The 13,313-nt window shown below is 50.3% G+C and overlaps 1 long non-coding RNA gene across 1 annotated transcript; it reads left to right on the top strand.

Moving 5' to 3' along the window:
- The first annotated feature begins 745 nt into the window (after positions 1-745).
- LOC149912611 (uncharacterized) lies at positions 746-1,433 on the top strand. Its single transcript, XR_016461413.1, has 3 exons — positions 746-804; positions 986-1,063; positions 1,382-1,433. It is a non-coding gene; the product is annotated as an uncharacterized LOC149912611 (long non-coding RNA).
- The last annotated feature ends 11,880 nt before the right edge of the window (positions 1,434-13,313 follow it).

Raw genomic sequence — 13,313 nt, 5'->3', positions numbered from 1 at the left:
AGCTGTGGGCCTGACCTGGCATGGACAGAGGTAGAGTATGAAGCTCTGATTGGTCTTTGTTCCCTGACTGCAGCCAGCAGAGTGAGCCGCAGCTGTGCTCTCCTGCTTTCCAAGAGAGCTCCTCTGTGGCAAGACAGCAGTGCAAGTGTGGCAAGTTTATAAAACTACCAGAGCCATCTCGGCTGTGGGGTTTGTCCTCTACTGACTTTTCCCTTGAAATGGCTGCAGAAACAACAATCATTCTCTGCTCTGTTTGGCCTCGCTGTTGGTTGGACTGCTCAAGAGAGCTGCTTGGTGCTTGCAATGGCACTGTTTGCACCTTGTAACTGCAGCCGTAGCTTTGGTTTCCCTCTTCACGGTCTCCTAGCATCTTAAACAGCCAGCCTTCCTGCACAAAGAGCGCAGGAAAGGATGGGGCAAAATGGACAAGGCCACCTGTCTGCGTCAGTGCCATTGCTGATTAGTCTGGGTGGGGAGAGATGCATCTTTGCATTGCCTGGCGTGTGCCTGCTGCACACCAGGGAGAGAAACAGCCGTTATTAGACTTGCAGTTCCTTCTGAAGTGCCCACGATAAGGACCGAGTGCATTTCCTGCAGCTTTCTCTGCAGATGTGCTCCTCACCTTGAAGTCCTCCTTGTTGGTTCCCAGCTCCTCACCGTGGCCTGTGCTCTCTGTTTCAGACTGAGAACAAGGGGAAGCCCCTGCTGGACAATGAGGTGGCACCTGTGAATGTTCCAGCTATTGCTGCTGCCCATGCTATTAAGAGATACGTTGCCCAGGCAGCGGATGAACTCTCCTTTGAGGTAAGCAGTTCAAGGCGTTCCTTGTTGTTCAATTTTACAGTGGCAAATGCCTTCACAGCTGCACTGGTGCAAGTGCTCTCATGCTCGGCGATGTTTGGCAGTGCAGAAGAATGCAGTCATTTGAGCTGTGCTTTCCTCCCAGCCGTGCTGAAGCTGGGATTGACGCTGCAATCTCTTGCAGGTGGGAGACATCGTGTGTGTCATCGACATGCCACCAAAGGAGCTGACCCCCTGGTGGAGAGGCAAGCTCGGCTTCCAGGTAGGCACAAGCTTCAGACTGGAGAGTGCAACTTCAGTAAAGGCAGGAATATCAGCTTAGAGCTGCTCTGCCTGCTCAGGATGCCTAAAGGACATAAACAGTTTCCCTGTGTCGGTGTCAGAGGACCTTGCCTTTGGCTGCAAATGTTGAAAAATTATTACCTTTATGCTGTGAACTATGGCCATTTTCTGCTGGATAGTCTTATGGAACGTCAGGCAAGCACGTTCCGAGGGAAATGTTATGTGGCTTTTGGTTTAACAGTTCAGATCTGAGAAGTGCTGCATGCAATAGTTGGCCTCTCTTTTCTTCTTGTTACAGGTTGGATTTTTCCCAGGGGAGTGTGTGGAACTCATTAATAAGAACATTCCTGAGGCACTCATCAACTCTGCCAAAGCCAGGTATGGATGTTACATTTGATGGTGTGGGAAAGCAAAATGAAGTCTTTTTTGGGGTGTGTTCCATGTTTAGTACCTCCTTTATCCATGCCACATTGTCCTCTGTGTTGATGATTCTTCATGCACACCATGGGGCAGAGATTTGGCCCAATCCTCCTGTGTTTATGATTGGACTTGGGGAAACTATAGAATACTCATGGAATGGCTTGGGATGGAAGGGACCTCAGGGATCATCATGCTCCAACCCTCCCGCCTCAGGGTGGTCTCCCAGCCCCCACATTTAATGTGAGACTAGATCAGGCTGCCCAGGGCCCCATCCAGCCTGGCCTTGTGCTCCTCCAGAGATGGGGAAAATCCCTTTTTGTATGTACTGGTTGGTAATGTTCTTCCCGTTCTGACGTGCTCTGTAGAATGTGCTGTGCTCGGCCTCGTCCAACGGAGCCAGACCTGAAATGACCTGGTTTCTTCCTTTTGTTGTGCAGTGCCCAAGAAACGCAGCAAGATCCTCACCTTCCTTCGTTCCTTGGTGAAGGCCCGCCCAAAGAAACCAACCGAGCGGGAGGTGGAGAAGGAAAGGGTGTTTGGCGGTGACCTGGGAGAGCATCTTCTCCACTCCGGTCGTGATGGTAAGGAGCTGCCCATTCCTGAGATCTTCCTCTGCTGGGCATGTAAAGAAGATGAAAGGGAGCTAGAATCTAGCAGGGGGCAGGCTGACAGCAGTGGAGACACGTGTAATGGGAGTTGATGGCTGAAGGATAAAGTGAGGCGGATGCTCCTAAGAGACAAGCACATCTGTATTTGCTTCAGCCAAGCCTGGCTGGGCTTAGTGGATGGGATGTGAAGCACAGCCTGCAGCACGATTGAATCAGGAGCTCCACTGACGGCTGGCACGTGTTCTTCAGTCCCCCAGGTCCTCCAGAGCTGCGCTGAGTTCATTGAGCAGCACGGCGTGGTGCAGGGGATATACCGCCTGTCCGGCGTCGCGTCCAACATCCAGAGACTGCGGTAAGAGTGCTGCGACTGACACAGCCTGAGTGCATCTGGTGTGGCTTTGGGCTTGCCTTCCTCTCGCTCAACCGGGTTTGCGTCCCTCTCTCCAGGCAGGAATTTGAGTCGGAGCAGATTCCTGAGCTCACCGTCCGTGACATTCACAGCGTGAGCTCCCTCTGCAAGATGTACTTCAGGGAGCTCCCGAACCCTCTGCTCACCCACCAGCTGTACGGCAAGTTCTCGGTAAGCACAAGGCCACGTCTTTCATTTCCCTCTTCCTGGGCCTCTTGGCAGATGGCTGCAGCAGTGCCCCAGCTTGGAGGCCCTTTTGCTGTCAGCCCCACGAGGTTTACTCGCAGTGGTGTACTAGCCTGATTGGTGTCTCGCTCCCTTTCTGCACTACTCCAGGATGCTGTTGGTGCCGCTACAGAGGAGGAGCGGCTGCTCAGAATGCAGGACGTCATCCAGCAGCTGCCCGCTCCTCACTACAGGTCAGTGCTGCCCTCAGCCTGCTGAGCTCAGCCCTGCTGCATTGCAGAGGGCAACGATGCGGTTCCAGGCTCTGTCTCACGCCGGCAACACGATGCCTGTGTATGCTGAAGGGTTGAAGGCTCCATGGGCTTACTTTATGGGGTCAGTTCCTGGGCACGGGGGCACGCTTGGTGCAGCTGATGGCTGCGGCTGTGCTGTGCTGGGGCTTGGTGCTGCAGCGTGGCACTCAGTCAGGTTGGATCTACTTCATCTTCGGTGACAGTAGCAATCACAAGAAGTAGCATGAATGGAGGTTTGCTTTCTGAATTGCAGCACGGCATGCTCGTTGGTGCTGAACGTTTGCCTCTCTTGTTTTCCAGGACTCTGGAGTTCCTGATGAGACACTTGGCGTGTCTGGCTGGGAGCTCCAGTATAACAAACATGCATGCCAAGAACCTAGCCATTGTGTGGGCTCCAAACCTCTTAAGGTAAACTTCTGGTTCTGTTTCAACACTTCCTCTGTTCTCCAGTTAAGAAAAGCAGTCCTCTCTTTTTCTCCATCAAATGTGCTCTTCTCCTGTAAAATCTGTGGCTGACAGAAGAGCAGGAGCCTGGGCTGTTCTCCATCCCCACAGGCACAATGTCTAGGTGACAGTTGTGCTCTGTTCTTTAGATGGGACTGACGTGTCCTTGATCATCCAGGGGAATTTCTGCAGTGGCATCACTGATTGCCCACTGCGGAAGTCTCCAGAGCCTCAGCTGACAGCTTTTGGCTGCAACAATTCAGACTCGGGGAAACGGTCTTGGAGAAATGACTTCTAAAATCTGCCTTTTCTACAGATCACAGCAGAATGAGTCTGCCTGCGCCAGCGGAAGAGCTGCCTGCATGGAGCTGCAGACGGAGTCGGATGTGGTGGAATTTCTCATCAACCACACAGACGTCCTCTTCTGCTCCAAATCCGGAGCAGACATCGCAGATGCAGCAGGTGAGTGTCTTCCTCCATTAGCTTGATCTTGACCTGACACCTTGATCAAATGCAGGCCTTCTCCGGGACCTTTGAGATACTCTTTTACCATCAAGGGGACAGCAGACCTCTGGGCTTCCATTAGGGTATGGCATCCTGTTGCTGGATGCTGAGAATGTCCAAGCCCAAACTTCACAAGGAGGAAACCGTAATTATTATGTTTGCAGGCAGGAAAAGCTTGATGCAAATGTGGCAGCGAAGCTTTCTCAGTTCCCTGCCCCCATTTCCTTGGGTTTTTCCTTGCCTGTTTTGATACAGTAAGCTGCTCTTAATGATGACCGTGTCCTTTGCCATAAACACACCTCTGCCCACATGGTTATGTTGGGCTCCTCTTCTTCCAGTGGCACGGATAAGCAAGCCTGAGAAAAATACAGCACCTCCCCCAGAACTGTGGTGGCTGTGCTACTGCTTTCTGATCCTCGCTCTTACCTGTGGTTTTCCCTGACAGGGCACAATTCTCTCCCAGGGCCCAAGTCTGTGGGGGTCTCTTCTGCTGCCACAAAGCTGCTCAGCCTGGAGGAGGCACAGGCACAGAGGCGAGGCCACAGCAGCTCTCCCCCTGTGACAGAGAGCTGCCAGGACATTGAAGTGGAAGAAAGCCCTGCAGCTGGGCAGGGCAAATTCCACACAGTCATCGACTTTCCATCTGAAAGGTAAAGAGGACTTTCTTTTCCAGCACCTAGCATCATTGTTTGGGTGGGTTTTTGTGTTTTCCTGCAGAAACCAGGCAGTGCTAGGAACAAGCAACTGCTGCCAAGAGCTCAGTGCAGCTCTTCCCTCACCCTGAACCACGCACGACTCACAGCATTGGCTGTTTTCTCTCTCCAGGCAAAATCCACCCAGCAAGAATGAGGAATCACCAGCTAGCAGTTGGTGTTGCTGCTTCAGCCTCAGGAAGCCATCCTCTGGCAGCAAACGCCAACTGCAGCGCAATGCCAGGCAGCCCTCAGAAACAGCAGTGGTAGTCCTGGCAGGTAAGGGTGCAAATGCAGCTTCCAAATCCCTGCTATTCAGGAACATAGAATTCAAGCTTGCTCTGCACTTCTATCTCCTTCTGGCATTCCAGCCCCTGCCTAGCATCTTCAGTTCACCCCTGATCAAGAACCACTGTCGTAATTCAGCTTGTGAAAGTTTGACACTAACCCCTGTGTATCCTTTCTAGGTGAATCGAGCCCTTGCCAAGCCATAAGATCCAGGGCAAGTAGCAATGATGCTCTCTCTGCTTCCATCAGTGGAGAGCTCATAGGAAGCACGAATCGCTGCAGTTCCAAAAGCAGCCTTACACACGACAACAGTGATGGAGAGAAGGAGCTCATCGAAGTTCATGCTATCATTACACCTGGCTCTGCTGAAAATGCTAACCTGGGCCTGCCAGACACCACAGTCACAAGTGTGGTCTGTCACCCAGTGTCTCTGCAGTGCAGCCCATCCCAAGAGCAGTGTGAGTGCCCCGACAGCAGCACCTCCATGCAGGAGCAGGTCAGTGTCAGTGAGGAGGAGCAGAGCCCCTTGCAGGGGGACTGTCAATCAGGCCTCCAGTCCCAGGCACCAGACAGCAGCACTGAGAGCTCTGAGCCACTCTCTCCATGACAAGACAGGATGAGTCCCTAAGTCACCGTGGACCTCTCCCACCCTCCTGTCTTTTATACAATAATAAAAGCACACTCGTGCTCAATCAACGCCTTGACTGCCTCCAGAGTCTTCATTCACACGGACTGGGATGAATGCAGCACACAGCAAGGCACCCCAGCTTGCAATGCTGTGGCTGTGGGGTGCGTGCAGCACAGCTCCGGGTTTGTTCCTGTTTTGTCTGGCTTTGGGATGTCTGCAGGGGGAGCTCTGCTACCATTTGGCATGGTAGCAAATAATCTCTCGCATCCTGGATGCTGCTCATGATACTCCCAAGCTTCCTGGCTGTGGCTTTGTGATGATTTTCAGGGCTTTCTGATGCATTTTCATGCCTTGCCCGCTCCTTAACACCTCCCTCCTCCCATCATGTCCTTTCCTGGCTCCCACCTACGAACTGGCCCTGCAGATCATCTCCAGACCTGTCATCAGCACACTGCGGCAGGAGAAGCTCCCCCTGGCCAACGTCAGGCAGTACTGCTTGGTCTGCAGCTCAGTGGCCATTTCCCCTTTAGGCGGCTCCTGCAGAAGAATCAAGCAGCAGAACCTTTTGCTCACCCTGCAGCACAAAGATGCTGCAAAAGCAGAAATAACCTGGGAATCTCTGGGTCTGCAAGACTTCACAGACACTCACCGGCTGTGTCTGATGGCTCCCTCCCATCCTTGATTTCCTTCTCCCCTTCTCCTCGTCTGATCCCACTGCTGAGCCATGATCAAGCTGCCCAGTGTGGCAGAGCATCGTGCAGAGCCGTGCTGGCACCTCCTCCCCTTCCTCTCCTGCAGCTCAGCCTGCAACCTGAGCAAGTTTTTTTCTGAGAAAGTGACCAGCTCTTTTCCATCCCTTTGCCCCTACAAACAGTTGTCCAGAGGATCTCGTCCAAGAATTCCTGGAACAGCCTGCAGCTGGCTCTCCTGAAGTTCAGGCTCCTGCCTTTGCTTCCTGCCAGGCCCGCATTCCTTGAGATCACCAACTCAAGGAGGGCATGGTCACTGCAGCCCTGACCGCCTCCTGTCGTAACCCCTGGTGTGCACCATGTCCAGCAATGCTTCCCTTCTGCTTGCTGTGCCCAATGCCTGCACCACAGAGTGATTCTCACTGCACTCCAGGAGTCTGTCAGATTGCTTGCAGCCAGCCATGCTGATTTCCCAGACTGACTGGAATCCCCCATCAGGATGAGAGTCAGTGAGTGCGATGCTTCTGCTGGCTGCAGTAAGCAGCTCCCACCAACAGGCTCTCTTTCCAGGCGGCTGTAGCAGACCCTCACCTCCAGAAGCCCTGCACTGCTGCACTTCCTAATTTTACCCACAAGTTCACAACCTGCTCATGGCTCTTCTTAGTTCTTTGCACTCAACTTCTCATCATAGGGGGCAAATCCCTTGCCTTCCAGAATTCCATAGTATCAACTGTGTCTGCTTTATGTCAGGATTTTTTTTCTTTCCTTTCTTTTTCCATTTTCTAGGTAGGAAAATGAATTTCTGAGCCAGGAGAAGCAGAAGTGAAACAGTCTTCCTGGCACTGCTCAGGTTGCAGGAGTTGCCAAGTGCTCCTCAGGTAATGTGTGCTGAAGAGCTGACCTTGGTGGCAGGGGCTGTGGCTGCATTTTGTGCCTGTCATGCGGGAATCCGAGAAAGCCTATTCAGAGCAGGAGCTGCAGAGCGAGATAAACATCACGAGAAGGTAAGGCTGAGAAGCAAGGACACCTCCAGAAAGAAGAGAAAAACTGAGTCAAGTGAGCTGCGTGACGGCCGTGTGATGCTGACCATGATTGGAGGAAGAGCGCATGGCTGGGAATGACTGATGGCTCTGGTTGGATGGGTGCCTGTGTGCACAGAGGTAAGGAGTGTTTGTGGGATGTTTTGCTGGCATCTAACGGCTGTAAGGGGAAGTCAAGAGAGAAAACTTGTGAATGCATAGAAAGGATGTTAAAATCTGGAACAGACTGTTTGGATCATTCACAGCTGAGTCCGTGCCAGATTGCCACACTGCCAGAACCTGGGGCCTAGGATTTTCCTTTAAGAGTGCCAACTGCTCATTTTAAATGATAAAAAGTAACATTGAAAGAAGCTTCCCTCCTTGCATTAGAATAACGCATTGATATTTGATGTTTCTGTCTTTCCATTCCTTTAGCAGCCTGGGTGTTGATGCAGCTGCATGCATCTGCTGCCCTCCCCTTCTGTTTTGTGTAAAAGAACAGTAAAATATGCAATCAGTGTGAGATCTTTCTGAAGTATTTTACTTTATTTGCCCCTAGGCTGCAATGGCTGGGAAATGGCAGTGTCACCCAGGAGCCCACACGGCGACCTGATGTCTCATTGTTGGGGTCTATTGGAAACCACCACGATGACAAAAGAATGCCTGGGATTCCTCCGGCCCAAATGCCAAACCTTGCACTTGGCTGTGCTGAACCTCATGAGGTTCAAGCAGGTCAGCTCCTGCTGGAAGCAGATGGTATCCCAGTGTGAATGAAGGTCAGTGCAGGAGCAGCTGCTGATGGGAGGAAGGAAGTCCATGCTGAAGAGCTCTGAAGCATCTGCAGGTATGGTTCTGGAGGAGGCAGCAGTGATGTCGGAGGGCTCCCCAGCAGGAAGCTGTCTCATCCAAATGCTTGCTGAGTGGTTGGAAGGGAGCTTTCTGCATGACAGCAGCACCAGCTGCTTGCTTCAAATGCTGCAAAGACAAGGATTAGCACGAGTTCCAGTATCTACAGTATCATCACGAATCACGATAGGATTACAATGTGTCCTCATACAAACGCAGCCATTTCTCTCTGAGTCCAAAGGCTGTCCGGAAAGCATCTTTGAGGTCTCTCACACCAAACCACTGCTGTCCGTGTGGGATCTGACTCATTAGGGTATAGGGGTTAGGAACCACAGGCTGTCTTTTGAGAACGGGTTCAGTCATTTCCTTACATCTTGCACCAGCCGATACGTGCCGTCTGCCTTCCGTGCCGACAGGATTGGGGTGTTATAAGGCCACAGACAAGGTTCCAGAAGACCATCCTTAAGCACTGTCTGTGTTACAGCTTTTAGACCCACTCTCCCTTCTAAGGCTATGGGATATTGTTGCTGTTTCACAGCTCCACTCCCTCCTTGGGCAGTTCTTTGTAAGGGAAAATTGTGAGTCCACCCCGATTTCCTTCCCCTGCCCACAGCTTTGGATTCATTTCTTCTCATCACCAGCTGTTAACACATTCATTGACACCTGATATCTGTTTCACAGACTTACAGCAGTAATACTCATTTAACTGTTAAATCTCTCCCCCATAAATCGGTCCCTGCTTCAGGCACAGAGAACAATTGCCCTGCAACTATTTTATCTTTCCATTTTAGTTCTGTGGTCTCCAAGAGTGGAGCTGTCACTTCTGATCCCTCAGCCCCAGTTATGCACAACAGCCACATCCAGATACACGCCTGGTACCTCTGAACTAGCTAATGCTGTAGGATGGAATGTTGTTTCTGCACTGGCTATCAAATGTGGGATTGCTCTGAAGCAGTACAGCACGATGTGTTTTGTAATTTGCCCTTAGAAACAGTTTGAAAAAGTAGAAAGACTTTATTAGTATTAGTATTAGTAAAAAGAAGTTATTTCATAACATATTTTAGAAATACAGTTGTTCAATCATGTGATCAATTCTCACTTACAGAACTGTAATAGTTACAAATTGCATGGGTTTAGTATTAAGGACCAGAAAGCATGTTGTAAGGCCATTCTGTTTGGATAGGAGAAGCTCAGCAAAAGAAAAACAGACTCCAAAGAAGCCAGGGCCTCCACACAAGGCCGAACTGACTCACTCTGTGGGCAGGTTGGGATGCAACAGGCAGGCATCAAGAGACTCCCCTCTGTCCTCCTTCCAAACTTCTCTCTCTTCAGGGATGAGCAGCTGTCCAGAAATAGTGGCCAAGTGTTGATAAGCAGCTGTCAGACGTTCAATAATTAGCAGTATACCTGCTGAGCTAGCAACAATTGGTGTTTAGCCAGACACACACACACACACACAGAATGGCCCGGGTTGGAAGGGACCTCAAGGATCAGGAATCTCCAACTCCCTGCCACAGGCAGGACCACCAACATCTGTAGCACTGCATATATGCACACTGCTGGATAGAAACAGCAGTGTGGGAAAAAACTGTATGCTGTGGATGCAAAGGGTGAATCAGAATGGCTTAACAGCTGTCCCACAAGGAAAAGCAATCCCTTACCTGCTGTGACATGCTCATGGCAACACCAATGCAGAAGCTAGCAGCTGATGCCCACAAGGACAGCCAGCCTGGACTTATTTTCACTACATATATTTGTCCTGATGTCCTTGTAGAACCTGGGACATTTCTCCATCTCAGCAGAAGAGGGCAAGAGGGGTAGAAAGCATGCACACTCTCCTCTATTTTTCTGGCACTCAAAGAGAAAGAGAAAATGAAAATCAGCTGTGTTTCCCTGCCCATGGCAAACACCAGCCTTTCCATCCTTATAGTCCTTCATGTCATCAGCACTAATTGAAACAACATCCCACTCACCTTTGCCATGTCTGGCAGAGGTTGCAGCTCTTTCTATTGCATCCCTCTAGCTTTCAAGTCAAGAGCTCCTGTGTCACACAAGGAAAAGCAATCTTTTACCTGCTGTGCCATGCTCATGGCAGCAGCAATGCAGATGCCAGCAGCTGATGCCCACAAGGACAGCCAGCCTGGACTTATTTTCATTACATAACTTTGTCCTGATTTCCTTCTAGAAGCTTGGACATTTCTCCCTCTGAGCAGCAGAGGGCAGGATGGGTCCAAGGTGAGGGCACACTCTGCTCTTTATCTGGCACTCAAAGAGAAAGAGAAAATGAAAACCAGATATTTTTCCCTGCCCATGGCAAATACCAGCCTTTCCATCCTTACAGTCCTTCCTGTCATCAGCACTAATTGAAACAACATCCCACTCACCTTTGCCATGTCTGGCAGAGGTTGCAGCTCTTTCTATTGCATCCCTCTAGCTTTCAAGTGAAGAGCTCCTGTGTCACACAAGGAAAAGCAATCTTTTACCTGCTGTGCCATGCTCATGGCAGCAGCAATGCAGATGCCAGCAGCTGATGCCCACAAGGACAGCCAGCCTGGACTTATTTTCATTACATATCTTTGTCCTGATGTCCTTCTAGAAGTTCTAACATTTCTCAGCAGCAGCAGAGGAGGGCAGGAGGGGTCCAAGATGAGGGCACACTCTGCTCTTTATCTGGCACTCAAAGAGAAATAGACAATGAAAACAATATGTGTTTCCCAGCCCATGGCAAACACCAGCCTTTCCATCCTTACAGTCCTTCCTGACATCAGCACTAATTGAAAAAAGATCCCACTCACCTTTGCCATGTCTGGCAGAGGTTGCAGCCCTTTCTATTGCATCCGTCTAGCTTTCAAGTCAAGAGCTCCTGTGTCACACAAGGAAAAGCAATCTTTTACCTGCTGTGCCATGCTCATGGCAGCAGCAATGCAGATGCCAGCAGCTGATGCCCACAAGGACAGCCAGCCTGGACTTATTTTCATTACATATCCTTGTCCTGATGTCCTTCTACAAGCTGGAACATTTCTCCATCTCAGCAGAAGAGGGCAGGAGGGGTCCAAGGTGAGGGCACACTCTCCTCTTTTTCTGGAACACAAAGAGAAAATGAAAACCAGATGTGTTTCCCTGCCTATGGCAAACACCAGCCTTTCCATCCTTACAGTCTTCCTGACTTCAGCAATAATTGAAACAACATCCCACTCACCTTTGCCATGTCTGGCAGAGGTTGCAGCCCTTTCCATTGCATCCCTCTAACTTTCAAGTCAAGAGCTCCTGTGTCACACAAGGAAAAGCAATCTTTTACCTGCTGTGCCATGCTCATGGCAGCAGCAATGCAGATGCCAGCAGCTGATGCCCACAAGGACAGCCAGCCTGGACTTCTTTTCATTACATATCTTTGTCCTGATTTCCTTCTAGCAGCTGGAACACTTCTCCATCTCAGTAGAAGAGGGCAGGAGGGGTCCAAGTTGAGGGCACACTCTGCTCTTTATCTGGCACTCAAAGAGAAAGAGAAAATGAAAACAAGATGTGTTTCCCAGCCCATGGCAAACACCAGCCTTTCCATCCTTACAGTCCTTCCTGCCATCATCAGCAATGGAAACAACATCCCACTCACCTTTGCCATGTCTGGCAGAGGTTGCAGCTCTTTCTATTGCATCCCTCTAGCTTTCAAGTCAAGAGCTCCTGTGTCACACAAGGAAAAGCAATCTTTTACCTGCTGTGCCATGCTCATGGCAGCAGCAATGCAGATGCCAGCAGCTGATGCCCACAAGGACAGCCAGCCTGGACTTATTTTCATTACATATCTTTGTCCTGATGTCCTTCTAGAAGCTGGGACATTTCTCACTCTGAGCAGCAGAGGGCAGGAGAGTTAGAAGTTGCAGGCACACTCTCCTCTTTTTCTGCCACACAAAGAGAAAATGAAAACCAGATGTGTTTCCCTGCCCATTGCAGACACCAGACTTTGCATCCTTACAGTCCTCCTGACATCAACAGCAACTGAAACAACATCCCACTCACCTTTGCCATGTCTGGCAGAGGTTGCAGCTCTTTCTATTGCATCCCTCTAGCTGTCAAGTCAAGAGCTCCTATGTCACACAAGGAAAAGCAATCTTTTACCTGCTGTGCCATGCTCATGGCAGCAGCAATGGAGATGCCAGCAGCTGATGCCCACAAGGACAGCCAGCCTGGACTTATTTTCATTACATATCCTTATCCTGATGTCCTTCTAGAAGCTGGAATATTTCTCCCTCTGCGCAGCAGAGGGCAGGATGGGTCCAAGGCGAGGGCACACTCTGCTCTTTATCTGGCACTCAAAGAGAAAGAGAAAATGAAAACCAGATGTGTTTCCCTGCCCATGGCAAACACCAGCCTTTCCATCCTTACAGTCCTTCCTGACATCAGCACTAACTCAAACAACATCCCACTCACCTTTGCCATGTCTGGCAGAGGTTGCAGCTCTTTCTATTGCATCCCTCTAGCTTTCAAGTCAAGAGCTCCTATGTCACACAAGGAAAAGCAATCTTTTACCTGCTGTGCCATGCTCATGGCAGCAGAAGTCCAGATGCCAGCAGCTGATGCCCACAAGGACAGCCAGCCTGGACTTATTTTCATTACATATCCTTGTCCTGATGTCCTTCTACAAGCTGGAACATTTCTCCATCTCAGCAGAAGAGGGCAGGAGAGTTCCAAGGTGAGGGCACACTCTCCTCATTTTCTGGCACACAAAGACAAAGAGAAGATGAAAACAAGATGTGTTTCCCAGCCCATGGCAAACACCAGCCTTTCCATCCTTACAGTCCTTCCTGACTTCAGCAGCAACTGAAACAACATCCCACTCACCTTTGCCATGTCTGGCAGAGGTTGCAGCTCTTTCTATTGCATCCCTCTAGCTTTCAAGTCAAGAGCTCCTGTGTCACACAAGGAAAAGCAATCTTTTACCTCCTGTGCCATGCTCATGGCAGCAGCAATGCAGATGCCAGCAGCTGATGCCCACAAGGACAGCCAGCCTGGACTTATTTTCATTACATATCCTTGTCCTGATGTCCTTCTACAAGCTGGAACATTTCTCCATCTCAGCAGAAGAGGGCAGAAGGGGTCCAAGGTGAGGGCACACTCTGCTCTTTATCTGGCACTCAAAGAGAAAGAGAAAATGAAAACCAGATGTGTTTCCCTCCCCATGGCAAACACCAGACTTTCCATCTTTACAG

This window comes from Phasianus colchicus, chromosome Z, assembly GCF_987193195.1.
Source record: "Phasianus colchicus chromosome Z, bPhaCol1.hap1.1, whole genome shotgun sequence".
Classification (NCBI taxonomy): Eukaryota; Metazoa; Chordata; class Aves; order Galliformes; family Phasianidae; genus Phasianus; species Phasianus colchicus.
Note: the sequence above shows the minus strand (reverse complement) of the source record. Positions and strands in the feature narration are given on the sequence as shown.